We start from the raw sequence: 14,968 nt of genomic DNA on the forward strand, positions 1-14,968 counted from the left end.
TTCATTCGTAGGAAGGAACTATTGCATTCCTCATATTAACCATAGCAGGCTTTTCTCATGAGAGATGCTTTCCGATTCATACAGTTTAGTCGTAGGCATGACAACAATACCGAGGTAACGCTATACACACTTTGTTCACATGTCCTGATTTTCCTATTTTTGTTCTCCATTTCTGTGTATTTGCAACCATCTTCAGCTCACCTGCGCTGGTGGGCGCGGGCTCCACAGTAAATGAAATTGTGGTAAGGTTTGAGCATTTTTAGATATATTACGTCACACTCGCATCTATAAATAGTACATCAAACCACCGAAGAGACCTAAAAGACAATTGTGAATTTCTCAAGCGTGTAGAGGATGATTGCAATTTGATACTTGTAATTTTGACATCACCACCACCACCACCAATAAACGACACTACAAGAAGCAAACATAGCCCAGTCTAAAATAGAGCCATTTAATTGCTACTATAAAAGGCACCCAAGTGTTTGAAAATAATTAATTATTGACCTTGTAAATGTGAGCTTTCAATGTATTATGTTTGCTCTATGTGTATACTTTACTTAGAGCTAGTGAATCAATACTGAACTCAATGTTGAATTGGAAGTGCTATGTTGAGTTTTGTGTCCCACATACTGGTAGTTTACTGAAGCTATTGCATATCATACAATAGTATTTTAATGTTCACCCCCTGCCCCATTTCAAAGACCTAATCTTGTTGTGCCAATGCCACCCATTCCAAGTGTTTGGGAAGAGACGGAAGCGTTGAGATTAGTTGTTGTATCAGTCTGCTAGATCTGCTTTGCACAAAGAGCTTATTGTCTGTGACTGTTTGTTTTATTCAAATGTGCACACAGCTCTGGATGCTGCCAGAGCCCATACTACCAGAACAGATCCATACCTACAGTAGGCCTGGTGTTCATGTATTGACAGATATGAAATGTAATTAACCCCAGGATAGGCCTAAGTTGATCTAATAAGAAGAAAACACTCACATATTATGCATTTATTACACAATAACAATTTCCACTTGTGGATATTTGCAGTGGTTCCTGGTTCCCTCTCTAAAGCTATCATAGTGATTGATTATTTGTTTCCCACTGTGCCATTCCTGCAGCCCTAATGATAGTATTTTTAAAGGAGAGCAATGTCTTAATATGGCACAAATTGAGACACATTCTCACACATTCTCTCACACATTCTCACACACTGTGCCTCTGTTGTGTTTCAGCTGAACTTGTGATTATTTTGTCTCTGGGTTGAAGGTCTAATAATAGACCTGGGAGAGAGGTGGAGATCCCCTTTGCTGCTCTCCCTGTGTGCGTGTGTGTGTTAGTGCGCGCCAGTTGCTCACAGTGCGCGTATGTGTGTATTTGAAAAGGTGGAGATGAACGCAGATGTGGATTTGTGTGTGTGTGTACGTTTGCAATGACGTCAGTGTGAATACGATTTTGTCACATTTCCATCCCTGCCTGAGAGATCATAGGCACACATTTGAAAGGCAGAGAAAACACCTGGCCCAGCATCAGCCGGCTCAGTGTGTGGGTGAGACGCAACCCACCTCTCAAACTGTCATGGCTGACGCGTAATGATACTTCTGGAGGATAAGGGAATCACGACACAGAGATGGGGCTGCGCTCGCTATCGTACATGTCACATTTAATGAAAACTCACTTTTGAATTGAACCAAAAATAGTAGGGTATGATGATTGTCACGATTAAAAAATATTCAAGTGACAGGAATACTTTTGGCTTTGCGAACAGGAAGCCTGTGCTTATTGTCTGTCTGGATTTCTGAAATACTGTACACAAAGACCTCACTCAGTTATCGTTAACGAGTGGCCACCTCTTTCCCCCTACAACAGTGCACTTCCTGGGAAGTGTGTGTGGTGTGTGTACATGTGTGTGTCAGAGCAGCTGACAAATAACCTGATAACAATGCTAATGATGAAAGCAGCTCAGCGTTGCAAACCCAGTCGGCTTGTGTTTGAAGCCTTCACCATCTCCTCATCATCTGACAAGGCAGGTAGAAAAGCTGCTCAGTTCGCCCAGCTTCAAATTGTCAGGTGTTCCTTACACCCCTTAATGATGGCTGTTGACTAGGGAGTGGGAGAGAGAGGAACAAAATGGATGCAGGCATACGTGTCAGCAGGCTCATTTGTCCTCACAATTCCACCACGTCATTATGATGAAAAAAACCACAGGAGGAGCCTATGCAATATATGCAATGCATAATTCAACATATATTTACATTTACATTTTAGTCATTTAGCAGACGCTCTTATCCAGAGCGACTTACAGGAGCAATTGGGGTTAAGTGCCTTGCTTAAGGGCACATCGACAGATTTTTCACCTAGTCAGCTTGGGGATTAGAACCAGCGACCTTTCGGTTACTGGCACAACGCTCTTACCCACTAAGCTACCTGCCGCATATGCAGTGGTGGCTAAAGATAGACATTGCTTACTGCCTGACTTCACTCTTTGAGTGTTTTGAGAGCTAGTTCTGTTGGAACGGCTGTAGAGGCTGACAATGCAAATAGTCCCGGTAGCCATTTAATTAGCTGTTCAGGAGTCTTATGGCTTGGGGGTAGAAGCTGTTAAGAAGCCTTTTGGACCTAGACTTGGCGCTCCAGTACTGCTTGCCGTGCGGTAGCAGAGAGAACAGTCTATGACTAGGGTGGCTGGAGTCTGACAATATTTAGGGCCTTCCTCTGACACCGCCTGGTATAGAGGTCCTGGATGGCAGGAAGCTTGGCCCCAGTGATGTACTGGGCCGTACACACTACCCTCTGTAGTGCCTTGCGGTCGGAGGCCGAGCAGTTGCCATACCAGGCAGTGATGCAACCAGTCAGGATGCTCTCGATGGTGCAGCTGTATAACCTTTTGAGGATCTGAGGACCCATGCCAAATCTTTTCAGTCTCCTGAGGGGGAATAGGCTTTGTTGTGCCCTCTTCATGAATGTCTTGGTGTGTTTGGACCATGATAGTTTGTTGGTGATGTGGACATCAAAGAACTTGAAGCTCTCAACCTGCTTCACTACAGCCCCGTTAATGACAATGGGGGCGTGCTCGGTCCTCCTTTTCCTGTAGTCCACAATCATCTCCTTTGTCTTGATCACGTTGAGGGAGAGGTTGTTATCTTGGCACCACACGGCCAGGTCTCTGACCTCCTCCCTATAGGCTGTCTCATAGTTGTCGGTGATCAGGCCTCCTACTGTTGTGTCGTCTGCAAATGTAATGATGGTGTTGGAGTCGTGCCTGGCCATGCAGTCATGGGTGAACAGGGAGTACAGGAGGGGAGTGAGCACGCACCCCTGAGGGGCCCCCGTGTTGAGGATCAGCGTGGCAGATGTGTTGTTACCTACCCTTACCACCTGGGGGTGGCCCGTCAGAAAGTCCAGGATCCAGTCGCAGAGGGAGGTGTTTAGTCCCAGGGTCCTTAGCTTAGTGATGAGCTTTGTGGGCACTATGGTGTTGAACGCTGAGCTGTAGTCAATTCATGTCTTGTGATAATTGCGTTGTTTGCTCTATAACCTGTTAATTCATATGCCTTGTGACCTTGATATACAGTGGGGAAAAAAAGTATTTAGTCAGCCACCAATTGTGCAAGTTCTCCCACTTAAAAAGATGAGAGAGGCCTGTAATTTTCATCATAGGTACACGTCAACTATGACAGACAAATTGAGATTTTTTTTTCCAGAAAATCACATTGTAGGATTTTTAATGAATTTATTTGCAAATTATGGTGGAAAATAAGTATTTGGTCACCTACAAACAAGCAAGATTTCTGGCTCTCACAGACCTGTAACTTCTTCTTTGAGGCTCCTCTGTCCTCCACTCGTTACCTGTATTAATGGCACCTGTTTGAACTTGTTATCAGTATAAAAGACACCTGTCCACAACCTCAAACAGTCACACTGCAAACTCCACTATGGCCAAGACCAGAGAGCTGTCAAAGGACACCAGAAACAAAATTGTAGACCTGCACCAGGCTGGGAAGACTGAATCTGCAATAGGTAAGCAGCTTGGTTTGAAGAAATCAACTGTGGGAGCATTTATTAGGAAATGGAAGACATACAAGACCACTGATAATCTCCCTCGATCTGGGGCTCCACGCAAGATCTCACCCCGTGGGGTCAAAATGATCACAAGAACGGTGAGCAAAAATCCCAGAACCACACGGGGGCACCTAGTGAATGACCTGCAGAGAGCTGGGACCAAAGTAACAAAGCCTACCATCAGTAACACACTACGCCGCCAGGGACTCAAATCATGCAGTGCCAGACGTGTCCCCCTGCTTAAGCCAGTACATGTCCAGGCCCGTCTGAAGTTTGCTAGAGTGCATTTGGATGATCCAGAAGAGGATTGGGAGAATGTCATATGGTCAGATGACTTTTTGGTAAAAACTCAACTCGTCGTGTTTGGAGGACAAAGAATGCTGAGTTGCATCCAAAGAACACCATACCTACTGTGAAGCATGGGAGTGGAAACGTCATGCTCTGGGGCTGTTTTTCTGCAAAGGGACCAGGACGTCTGATCCGTGTAAAGGAAAGAATGAATGGGGCCATGTATCGTGAGATTTTGAGTGAAAACCTCCTTCCATCAGCAAGGGCATTGAAGATGAAACGTGGCTGGGTCTTTCAGCATGACAATGATCCCAAACACACCGCCCGGGCAACGAAGGAGTGGCTTCGTAAGAAGCATTTCAAGGTCCTGGAGTGGCCTAGCCAGTCTCCAGATCTCAACCCCATAGAAAATCTTTGGAGGGAGTTGAAAGTCTGTGTTGCCCAGCGACAGCCCCAAAACATCACTGCTCTAGAGGAGATCTGCATGGAGGAATGGGCCAAAATACCAGCAACAGTGTGTGAAAACCTTGTGAAGACTTACAGAAAACGTTTGACCTGTGTCATTGCCAACAAAGGGTATATAACAAAGTATTGAGAAACTTTTGTTATTGACCAAATACTTATTTTCCACCATGATTTGCAAATAAATTCATAAAAAATCCTACAATGTGATTTTCTTGATTATTTTTTCTCATTTTGTCTGTCATAGTTGACGTGTACCTATGATGAAAATTACAGGCCTCTCTCATCTTTTTAAGTGGGAGAACTTGCACAATTGGTGGCTGACTAAATACTTTTTCCCCCCACTCTATAGGCGTAAAGGCAGAGACAATAAGAAGACATAGTGGCAGAATAAATTCAACCACACATTTGTTTTATCACAAAACTGGATAGCAACCTCTGTCCAGTGAAGTCCACAAAGCATATCCTGTTATGGATCGTAGCCTTTTTTTCAATTTTCGCATAAAATGAGAATACCCAAATCTAACTACCTGTAGCTCAGGACCTGAAGCAAGGATATGCATATTCTTGATATAATTTGAAAGGAAACACTTTGAAGTTTGTGGAAATGTGAAATTAATGTAGGAGAATATGACACATTAGATCTGGTAAAAGATAATACAAAGAAAAAAAACATTCATTTTTTTTCTTTTTTTTTCTTCATCATCTTTGAAATGCAAGAGTCCCGTGTAGCTCAGTTGGTAGAGCATGGCGTTTGCAACGCCAGGGTTGTGGGTTCGTTTCCCACGGGGGACCAAATGTATGCACTCACTAACTGTAAGTCGATCTGTATAAGTGCGTCTGCTTAAATGACTAAAATGTAAAGAGAAAGGCCAGATAGTGTAATTTAGATTTTGTCGACAAAATGGCAGCATTGTGTGTGCAAAGTTTCAGACTGATCCAGTGAAGGATTACATCACTACACAATATTTTGTATCTTGTCTGCCAGGAGTTTTCCCAAATGTTCCGAATTGGTAGATTTATACATTTTCAAGTACATAACTATAGAGAACATACAAAAATGCTATGGTAATAAAAAATGTAAGTTTACAAACTCCCAGGAATGTCATACATGATGGATCATTAGCTTCCCTACAGAAAATACACTAACCTTCACACATCTAGATGGCTGGGGGGGAACCAGAGACAGCAGGGGGTCAAACTGTAGAACCCAGGTCCTACATTTGAATATAAAAATTGATTTTATTAAACAAAACTATGCTAAATTATGCTAAATTTTGGTTGTGCACTATCCTCAAACAATAGCATGGTATTTTTTTTTGCTGTAATAGCTGCTGTAAATTGGACAGTGCAGTTAGATTAAGAAGTATTTAAGCTTTCTGCCCATTTAAGAGATGTCTATGTCCCGGAAAGTTGGCTGTTGTTTACAACGCCATTCTAGGGACGCCGATCCTGTAGAGGATATTGCATGTACAGTAACAGACAGTTACATGACCTACAGCATGGTCAAGCAAGTTAATATTTCAGACATTTTCGGACCACTAAACAACTATTGATTTAGAACCACAGAGAGTTACCTCAAGTCGCAAAGAAAACAGGAGCTCCCTCCACTATTCCAGCACCATTTCAACTTTAACATTTCAACATCATCAAATCACCTCTGCTTAGTCTAATACAGTGACAACTAAAAGATACCAAAAACGATTTAGTCCAAACAACGTAAGCTAAGTATGATGTGGCTGTCCATGTTTATGATTTCTGTGCGTGTGTGTGCATGCGTGCGCGTTCGTGCAAGTAGAAAAGCATCTTGACTCACCCTACGCCAATGCTATCCTCCTCTCTTTCATGTTGACGAAACGGTCTATCACTCTGTCATACAGTACATGCTTTTATTTGTTGTTGTCCTAGGCTAACTGGCTAAAATGCTTGCTCGCTAGCCTAACTTCCATTCATGGACAACTTTAGCTAGTTAACATTAGCCTTCTACATCTAGCTACGTATTGAACTTCCATCTTCTCAGGCCAGGGGTACAACAATGTATGAATTAATGGTTGGATCAGAATTGCCGTTATGATCATTGGCCAGTCCGGAGAATTAAGTAAAACTACAAGTCTAAATCCCTATCTCCATCCATGGCTAATTTAGGAAAGGGCCAGTTTTAGCTAGCTGGCTAGCTAGCCACGGGGAGGACAACAACACAATGAGATGCAACAATTCAAGTTTTTCTGTCAATGATGTATGCTCTCAATGGGATTTGATAGGAGTGACGCCAAATCTAAACTAGATTCCCTTGACAAGGACCATTCACAGTTGAGCTCGCTCAGTTTAGCTCAACGCTGATTGGCTAATTTTGTATACTTTTTTTGTCAAGTGAGGCCAGATGCTCGCTGGCTTCCCTTGCCTTCAATGCTACGGGCGGGAACAATGTCATACTCGTTTGGACCAGACAGTATCAGATAGATGGCCTACACGTAGAGAGACAGAGGGGTGCTGTTTTGCTCGCTTGGATGCTTTCTCCTGTGAGATATATTCAGCCTCTTGCGAATAGAAGGAAAATTATGATTGGTAAATTTTTGGGGGAAGCCTGGCTTCCCTTGGCAGCCATGAATACACGCCACTGGTAACAATAGAGGGAGGGATGGATGGAGGAGATCCATGACTTGGTTTCAATCCCAATACCCTCCCTTAGCCCTCCTCGTTGTTTTCGAGTTATAATTACTAACATTTGCTTCCATCCTACTATTCTTGTCAGCCATTATTCTAGAAGAAACTCTCCGGGGTTGGTTCGCAGAGCTTCATGGGAGTTTTGGGAAACACTTGATAGAAAATCTGCATCTCGATTCGCTTCGTTTGGAGGGCCAACTAGAAGGCTGAAAAGGCACTACGCCTCGCTCAAAGTTGAATGGATACCACTCCGACCTGATGGGGCTTGCGGGATCGTGCAAAACGGAGGGCTGGGGTGGGGTGGGGGGGGGGGGGTATTGGGATTGAGCCTAAGCCTCCTCCCTTCTTCACTCCCTCCTTCCCCCATTCCCTCCACTCCCTCGTCTCCTGCTGTCCCCCGTACCCCCACTGGGAGGGCTGATGGACAGTAATTGAGAGAGGAGAGCTCTCCTAAACCTAATTAAACATGCGCATCTCACACAGCTGTAAACAACCACGCACACACACACACACACACACACACACTGCTGGAGGAACAGTGTGTGGTGTCGGAAGCGCTGCAGCTGACGCTGCGTTAATGAGCACTGCTGTGCGACCGGATTGGATGTCAAAAGAGCAGGGGAGACATTTGCATGTTTCACACTCGTCTCCCCACATCTTCTCATTCATACCGCAACAGGAAGAGAGGGGGTCATCTGTTCCCACACCCAAAGTGCCTCAGTCCTAAGGACTACCACAGCGTTGCAGAGTTGTACTGGATCAAGCGTTGATTTCCATTCACATCTTAATAACTACAATGTAATTACAATGTTGTTAGTGCAATCTTGCAGTTGTTCAGGATTAATAACACAATTTGTCCATCTCACACAAAAGACAGATGAGATGCTCTGTTCCGAATGATCAATTCCACTAATTTTTCAGCTCTCACGCCAAAGAGTGTTGCTTTACATGAAAACAAATAATTTATTTATGCACAAGCGCGCCCTGTTGAAATTGTCCTGTTTGTCTTTTGTGTCAAGCCAAAATCTGGTTAAGAGCTTTTTTCATCGAATTAGAGCGTGATTGTTCTTCATCAACATTGACAGCAGCTGCTCCCAAAACACACACACACACAAAATAATTAGATGGAGATTTTACAGTAGACACATTGCAGGCTTCTGGTTTAGAGAGAAAGAAGGAATCCGTCAGCCTCCCACGTTTGTCATACATCTCGAGATGAGCAGTGGCGATCCGTCATTCAGGGCAGGTAAGAGCCCCACCTGTTTTGATGCCCACCTGTTTTGCCTGTTTTGCATGTTATTTTGGCAATAATTTTTGTCACATATCAGTTGGCAAACAATTTAAAAAAAAACATTTATTGAGTGAATAAAGCCGCATACAAACATGGTCTCTTTCTTGCTTTCATAAGTAAGGCAGCTCCAAAATGCAGGTGTTTCAGCCTAGCTCGCAGTGCTTTCTGTGGTGTAGGGGCAAGCCAGCGGACAATACAGAGCGTAGGCATTGGTAATCTTCTCTAGTTGCGCCGTGATTGGCTCAGTGTACTGTCACTTATGGGGACACTACGTCACTGCAGAATCTATAGGCAGGAAGAGCTAGGCAGTTCAAGCCCCCTTGGGTGATGCCATAGATTTACATTAGAAGTGCTCATCTAAGAAGGCTCAAGGTCATTGGCCACAGATAAAATGACATCATATCACGTTATATCTACCGTAGCTTTGATTGGACTGATCATGTCAACATCATACTTTCAAAATCTTAGCTAGCAAGCTAGACAAGCAGTCATCATCATGAATCACGTCGACAATCTACTGGCAAATCCTTTTCAATCCTCGTCATATAAAGATAAATTATAGATAAAATGTATCGGTGCTCATCAGCCATTGGACATAAACATTACACAACAAGTCGGAAATCGCAAATTCAACAATGAGTGGTTTGGAAGGAATCAGTGGCTAACTGCAAGCGCTGCAAAGCAATCACTATTTTGCTACCCCTGTCTGCTATTCGGGGGAGATTGTGTGTGGTCCAAGTCTGGGTTTAAGGATTTAAAACATCTGTCTGAAAGGGTCTCTTTTCCAAGCTTAAAAGGATAGACATTCACACGCAACACCATTTGACAGAAAAGGTTGAATACATTGGCCATGCTGTCAATCCAGCATGACTTCTGCCGTGTTCAAAACAACTAGAAACTCTGAACTGGGAAATCTCAGACTTCAGTGAGTTCAAGACAACTGGGAACTGGGAAAAAAACGAGCTGCGACTGGGAAAATATATTTTGAACGGTCATCCAAGTCGGGTTTCCAAGTCGGGAACTCTGGCCTCTTTCTAGAGCTCCGACCTGAAGATCACTGACGTCATGATTCGACCTTGTTTTTTTCAGAGTTCCCAGTTGTTTTGAAAGAACCATAAATCCAGAGAATGCCAAGTTTGATGACATCTTAGCGCTCTCATTAATGTCTTAATCAAAATGATGGATTGCCTCTTATCCGTTCATCGTTCCCTTATGCCATAGTTTGTACATCTCAACTGTTATAGACCTATGTAAGCAATAGGCCTATCTCATTAGTATCTTATTCATCATTTTAGGCAATGTTGGAATGATTTTAATTGTTTTGCTTACTTTGTGTATTATAATTAGCTCATGTGCTTTTCTTGACAAGGAGGATATACTATATAATATTGTTGGGTCTGTAACCATGTTTGTCTCTACCCATTCAAATATTTGTTTTCAACAAAAGGTTCAGTAATAGACCCATGTAATTCCAGTTGATATTGCGAGGGTTGTATTGTTTTGTGCAATGCGCTGTCTGTGCGTCGGTATATTGTATATAAAAGTGGATCCTCATGATTGTATTTCCTTCATTTTTAGACCACATAGGCCGAATAAAATACTCTCTCTCTCTCTCTCTCTGTGTGGTGACTTAAAGAAGAGTAAAGTTAAGGCCTCAACATCTTGCTGAATTTATCTGAACTAACATCTATCTGAATTTCTGTCGGTGTCCATTTTGAAAGTGCTGAACAAATAGGCCTACCTCATCGCAGCTCGTTTGCTTGCACTTGCTTTTTACTTCAAGCTAAGTGTTAATGATATAAGAATAAACATGAATTTACTGAACATAAATGTAATAATGTTTGTGTATGGTTCAAAAGTCAAAACTCATTTTGGCGTTTGTTATTATTGAAGTAGATTGCGGTTCTTATCGACTTACACAAATCCACAAGGAGTCAGTAGTAACCACATTTGTTTAAGCAAGTCAGCCATATCAGCTATGGTTTTTTAAAAGGCAGTAAATGAGGCTGAATGAACTGTTTCGCTGCCAGACAAGGCTCTGCTGATAGCCAGGTGTAGCGTTGGTAAGGATTCACTCCATGGTGCTGAAAGATAAGCCCTGCTGTTGGGACAGCTTTATGTAGGCCCTAACAGTTTGTGGGCACCATTTGTCACTGTTATAGTGCAATTAATGTATTGTTTTGTGTTGTGTTGTGTAGTGGCTTTGCTGGCATGCATCTAAAAAATAAATGTTCAGTTTGCCCCACCAAGATTGACATGCTAAAATCGCCACTGGAGACGAGACACAGGATAAAAGACAATGAGTTGTGTCTAGAATTGCTATTTTGTTGTGTCTAGCAGTTAATGCTGTGTTACATAAATGTACCAGTGTTCTGCTAGCAAGATTTACTGTCGATGCGGTAGCATATTTAGTACACCACATGCAACCCCCAATAGACTTATTGGACTGTAATTTTTGATTTTTGCTTATAGAGTCATTGAATTGATTTAGACCCCTAAATGACCCTCAAGTTTTACTGATAGACTTATAGACCTACTTACTTACAGACTGGGGCGCTAGAGAAGTCCAGATGAATTGTTGAAACTTGATCCCAGTGAGAATTGGTGGATAAAAGCGACCAAAACATTTGATCTCAACAAACCACAAATCAATAGGGTGAGATCACGACACATTACCTCAGCAGAGGGAGGTCATTAGTACCCATGATTTACAACCAGGGTTTATCTCCACTACACTCTTTTCCAATTAAGGCAGATGCATTGCTTAATGGGAGTGATAAATCAAAGCAATGAAGCACTAGTGGTCATGCTAGGCTATGTCATACCTTGACCCATAGCATGAGTTCAGCAATGTTGCCCAATCAACAAGATCTTATGTGTTCTTAGTATGCTATAACACAGTTTTTCTATATCCTTCTTTAAAAAATAGATACTGTGCACAGGCACAGCAGTTCAGGCCTGTTGAATCCTAGTCATGACTTGCCCAGGAAACAGGTGGTAGAAGTGAACACATCTCCTCAATGCCCGTTTCCTTTGTAGCCAAAGGCAGAATTAACTGTTTTTTGCACTTGCAATCGATGCTGCTCAATTTAAAATGACCCACTAGGCTAAACAAGGGCTACAGTGAGCCAGAGAAAAGGGCTCCGCAAGGATTCACAAGTCATTACTTACAAATCAGTGAAGGTGTTCTCTGCTGACTGTATATGTACTGCCATGAATTATATTTTTCCTCAGAGGCCGATTATTAATTAGGACTTGGTTTGGGTTCATACCTTCTGTCTCCATGGAGGATTGGGGTTATCAATGAGTCTGGGGTGAGATATTTTTGTCTGCTGTGTCGTAGCTCCTAGAGAAGTGTCCCTCTGCCCAAAGGGAGCTGTGTTCTCTTTTTCAGACCACTGGAGGTCTCTGACTCTGTGCCTCTCTCTGCCATAGACATTAAAACCAGTAGATAGTGATAGCGCTGACGTCATCCACATATTCCTATGGAAAACTCCCGATCGTGCATGAAGACGGAAGTATTTGAATTTGAAGCATGCCATATTGTTGAATGGCACCAGAAAATTGCTAAGAAAACCTGTCAGTATCTGGTGTGACCACCATTTGCCTCATGCAGCACGACACATCTCCTTCGCATAGAGTTGATCAGGCTGTTGATTGTGGCCTGTGGAATGTTGTCCCACTCCTATTCAATGGCTGTGCGAAGTTGCTGGATATTGGCAGGAACTGGAACATACTGTCGTACACGTCGCTCCAGAGCATCCCAAACGTGCTCAATGGGCAACATGTCTGGTGAGTATGCAGGCCATGGAAGAACTGGGACATTTTCAGCTTCCAGGAATTGTGTGTAGATCTTTGCGAACTTGGGGCCGTGCATTATAATGCTGAAACACAAGGTGATGGCAGCGGATGAATTTACTGAGTTAAAGTTCATATAAGGAGATCCGTCAATTGAAATCAATTCATTCGGCCCTAATCTAAGGATTTAATATCACTGAGGTGACCATTAGACTGAATTTGTTTGTAGGGGCAACAGGTTTAATTAAATTCACAATTTACCGCTCTCACGTGCACATTTCTGCCCAATATAAACCAACGATGTGCCACCTTTTTGTAGCATTTCAGACAATGCTAACATATTTTCAGCTGAATCTGAGTTCTAAAACCGGGTTCAACTCGGTTGATGCACAACAGTAGCAGTTAGCTCGTAGAAGGCTAGCAGTTGTAGCTAGCTAGCTAACACCAGTTAGATGAGAAGCAAAAGGAAGGCTAGCTAGCTAGGTATATTTTGCTATGGAAGGTTTTTCATATGACTGAAGTCATCTGTGTAAACTGCTGACCTGGACACTTGCGTGTAATCAGTACGCTCCCTCCACTGTCAATGCAATTTTCTTCTTGTCATTATAATCCAAATTTGCGCTGACTGATCAACACAGGATATCCAAGATGGCGTAGTAGTGCAGTCGTGTATTGTGTTGTGTCCTCGTGTAAATAGCCAGTTTTTTAAAGTTTTTTTGTCTTTTATTCGTATATATTTCTCTATCTCACTTTCCATCCTTTAACTAAATATACTTTCCTGCAACCCGCCTCACCCAATGTGGAACGGATTCTATTATTTATTTATTTTTATCAAGGACCTACGGCTGAAACTAGCCAGCTAGCCAGCTAACTAGCTACTTGCTATTATCCACCGTTAGTGTCTTCACCACTGTCCGTGGCCTGCACTACCTACCAGCCAGCTCTAGCCTGGACAATTATCGGCCAGTCTGCACAGCGTGCTATCGACCCAGAGCATATCGGATTTTCTGCCGGAGTCACTGAATCACTGGACCTTAACACCGGACCATCGCAACTAGCTAGCTGCAACCTAATGGCTGTTGTTGGCTAATATCCACTTCTCGACGTACCAGTTAGCCTTGAGCTAGCCTCGAGCCAGGCCCATCTCCCAGCTATCTACCTCTCTGTCAACCTGACGGAACCTCCTAGTGTCGACACGGAGCCCCGCCGATCCATCATGTCTGGTCTGCCGACGTAATCGTCTGATGTGGTTTCAACAGGCTTTCCGTTGCAACGACCACGAAGATCCATCTGCTAGCCCCGGCCCGCTAGCACGCACAATCAACAGCCGTGCCTCCTGCTCGCCTGTACTTTAGCAGCCTACGATCTGCTCCCGGACTTACTTAGTGCTGTTCACTGGACCTTATGATCACTCAGCTACACAGCTAATGCCTGCTGGACTGTTCCTTTACACGGTACCCCATCCTGTTTATCTGTTTAGCCTCAGCCCAAACTTTCGTCGCCATTACCAGTTGTTGTCTTAGCCCTCTTGAATAACACCTGTGATTGCGTTATGCCTCTCTCCCATGTCAATATGCCTAGCCTATTGCTGTTTTGGTTAGTTCTTATTATACAATTTCACTGTAGAGCCCCAAGTTCAGCTCAACAAGCCTCAGAGAGCTCCTTTGTCCCACCCCCCATACTCGCGGAGACCGGCTCAATCGGTACCTCCAGTGATGCTATCTCTTTCATAGTTACCCAATGCTTAGGTGTACGTCCACTGTACTCATATCCTTCCATATCCTTGTCTGTACATAATGCCCTGAATCTATTCTACAACGCCCGGAAATCTGCCCCCTTTCTCTGTACCCAACGCACTAGCAGACCAGTTCTTAAAGCCTTTAGCTGTATCCTTATTCTATTCCACCTCTGTTCCTCTGGTGATGTAGAGGTTAACCCCTGTAGCCCCCAGTATCACTCCTACCCCCCAGGCGCTATCATTTGTTGACTTCTGTAACCGTAAAAGCATTGGTTTCTTGCATGTTAACATCAGAAGTCTCCTCCCCAAGTTTGAGTTATTCACTGCGTTAGCACACTCTGCCAACCCTGATGTTCTAGCAGTGTCTGAATCTTAGCTTAGGAAGGCCACCAAAAATTCAGAAATGTCCATTCCGAACTACAACATTTTCCATCTAGATAGAACTGCCAAAGGGGGCGGAGTTGCAATCTACTGTAGAGATAGCCTGCAAAGCTCTATCATACTATCGAGGTCTTTGCCCAAACAGTTTGAGCTTCTACTTCTAAAAATCCACCATTCCAGAAATAAGTCTGTCACTGTTGCCGCTTGCTACAGACCCCCCTCAGCCCCCAGTTGTGCCCTGGACACCATATGTGAATTGCTTGCCCCCCATCTATCCTCAGAGTTCGTACT

The 14,968-nt window shown here is 43.4% G+C and overlaps 1 protein-coding gene across 1 annotated transcript in view; it reads left to right on the plus strand.

Moving 5' to 3' along the window:
- LOC311142401 (protein phosphatase 1E-like) overlaps window positions 1-14,968 on the plus strand; it is a gene marked incomplete at both ends in the record, with an annotated part of 77,460 nt that overhangs the window by 717 nt on the left and 61,775 nt on the right. The gene's annotated exons all lie outside the window — the stretch shown is intronic.

The sequence above is a fragment of the Coregonus lavaretus genome, assembly GCF_964263955.1.
Source record: "Coregonus lavaretus genome assembly, chromosome: 15".
Lineage (NCBI taxonomy): Eukaryota > Metazoa > Chordata > Actinopteri > Salmoniformes > Salmonidae > Coregonus > Coregonus lavaretus.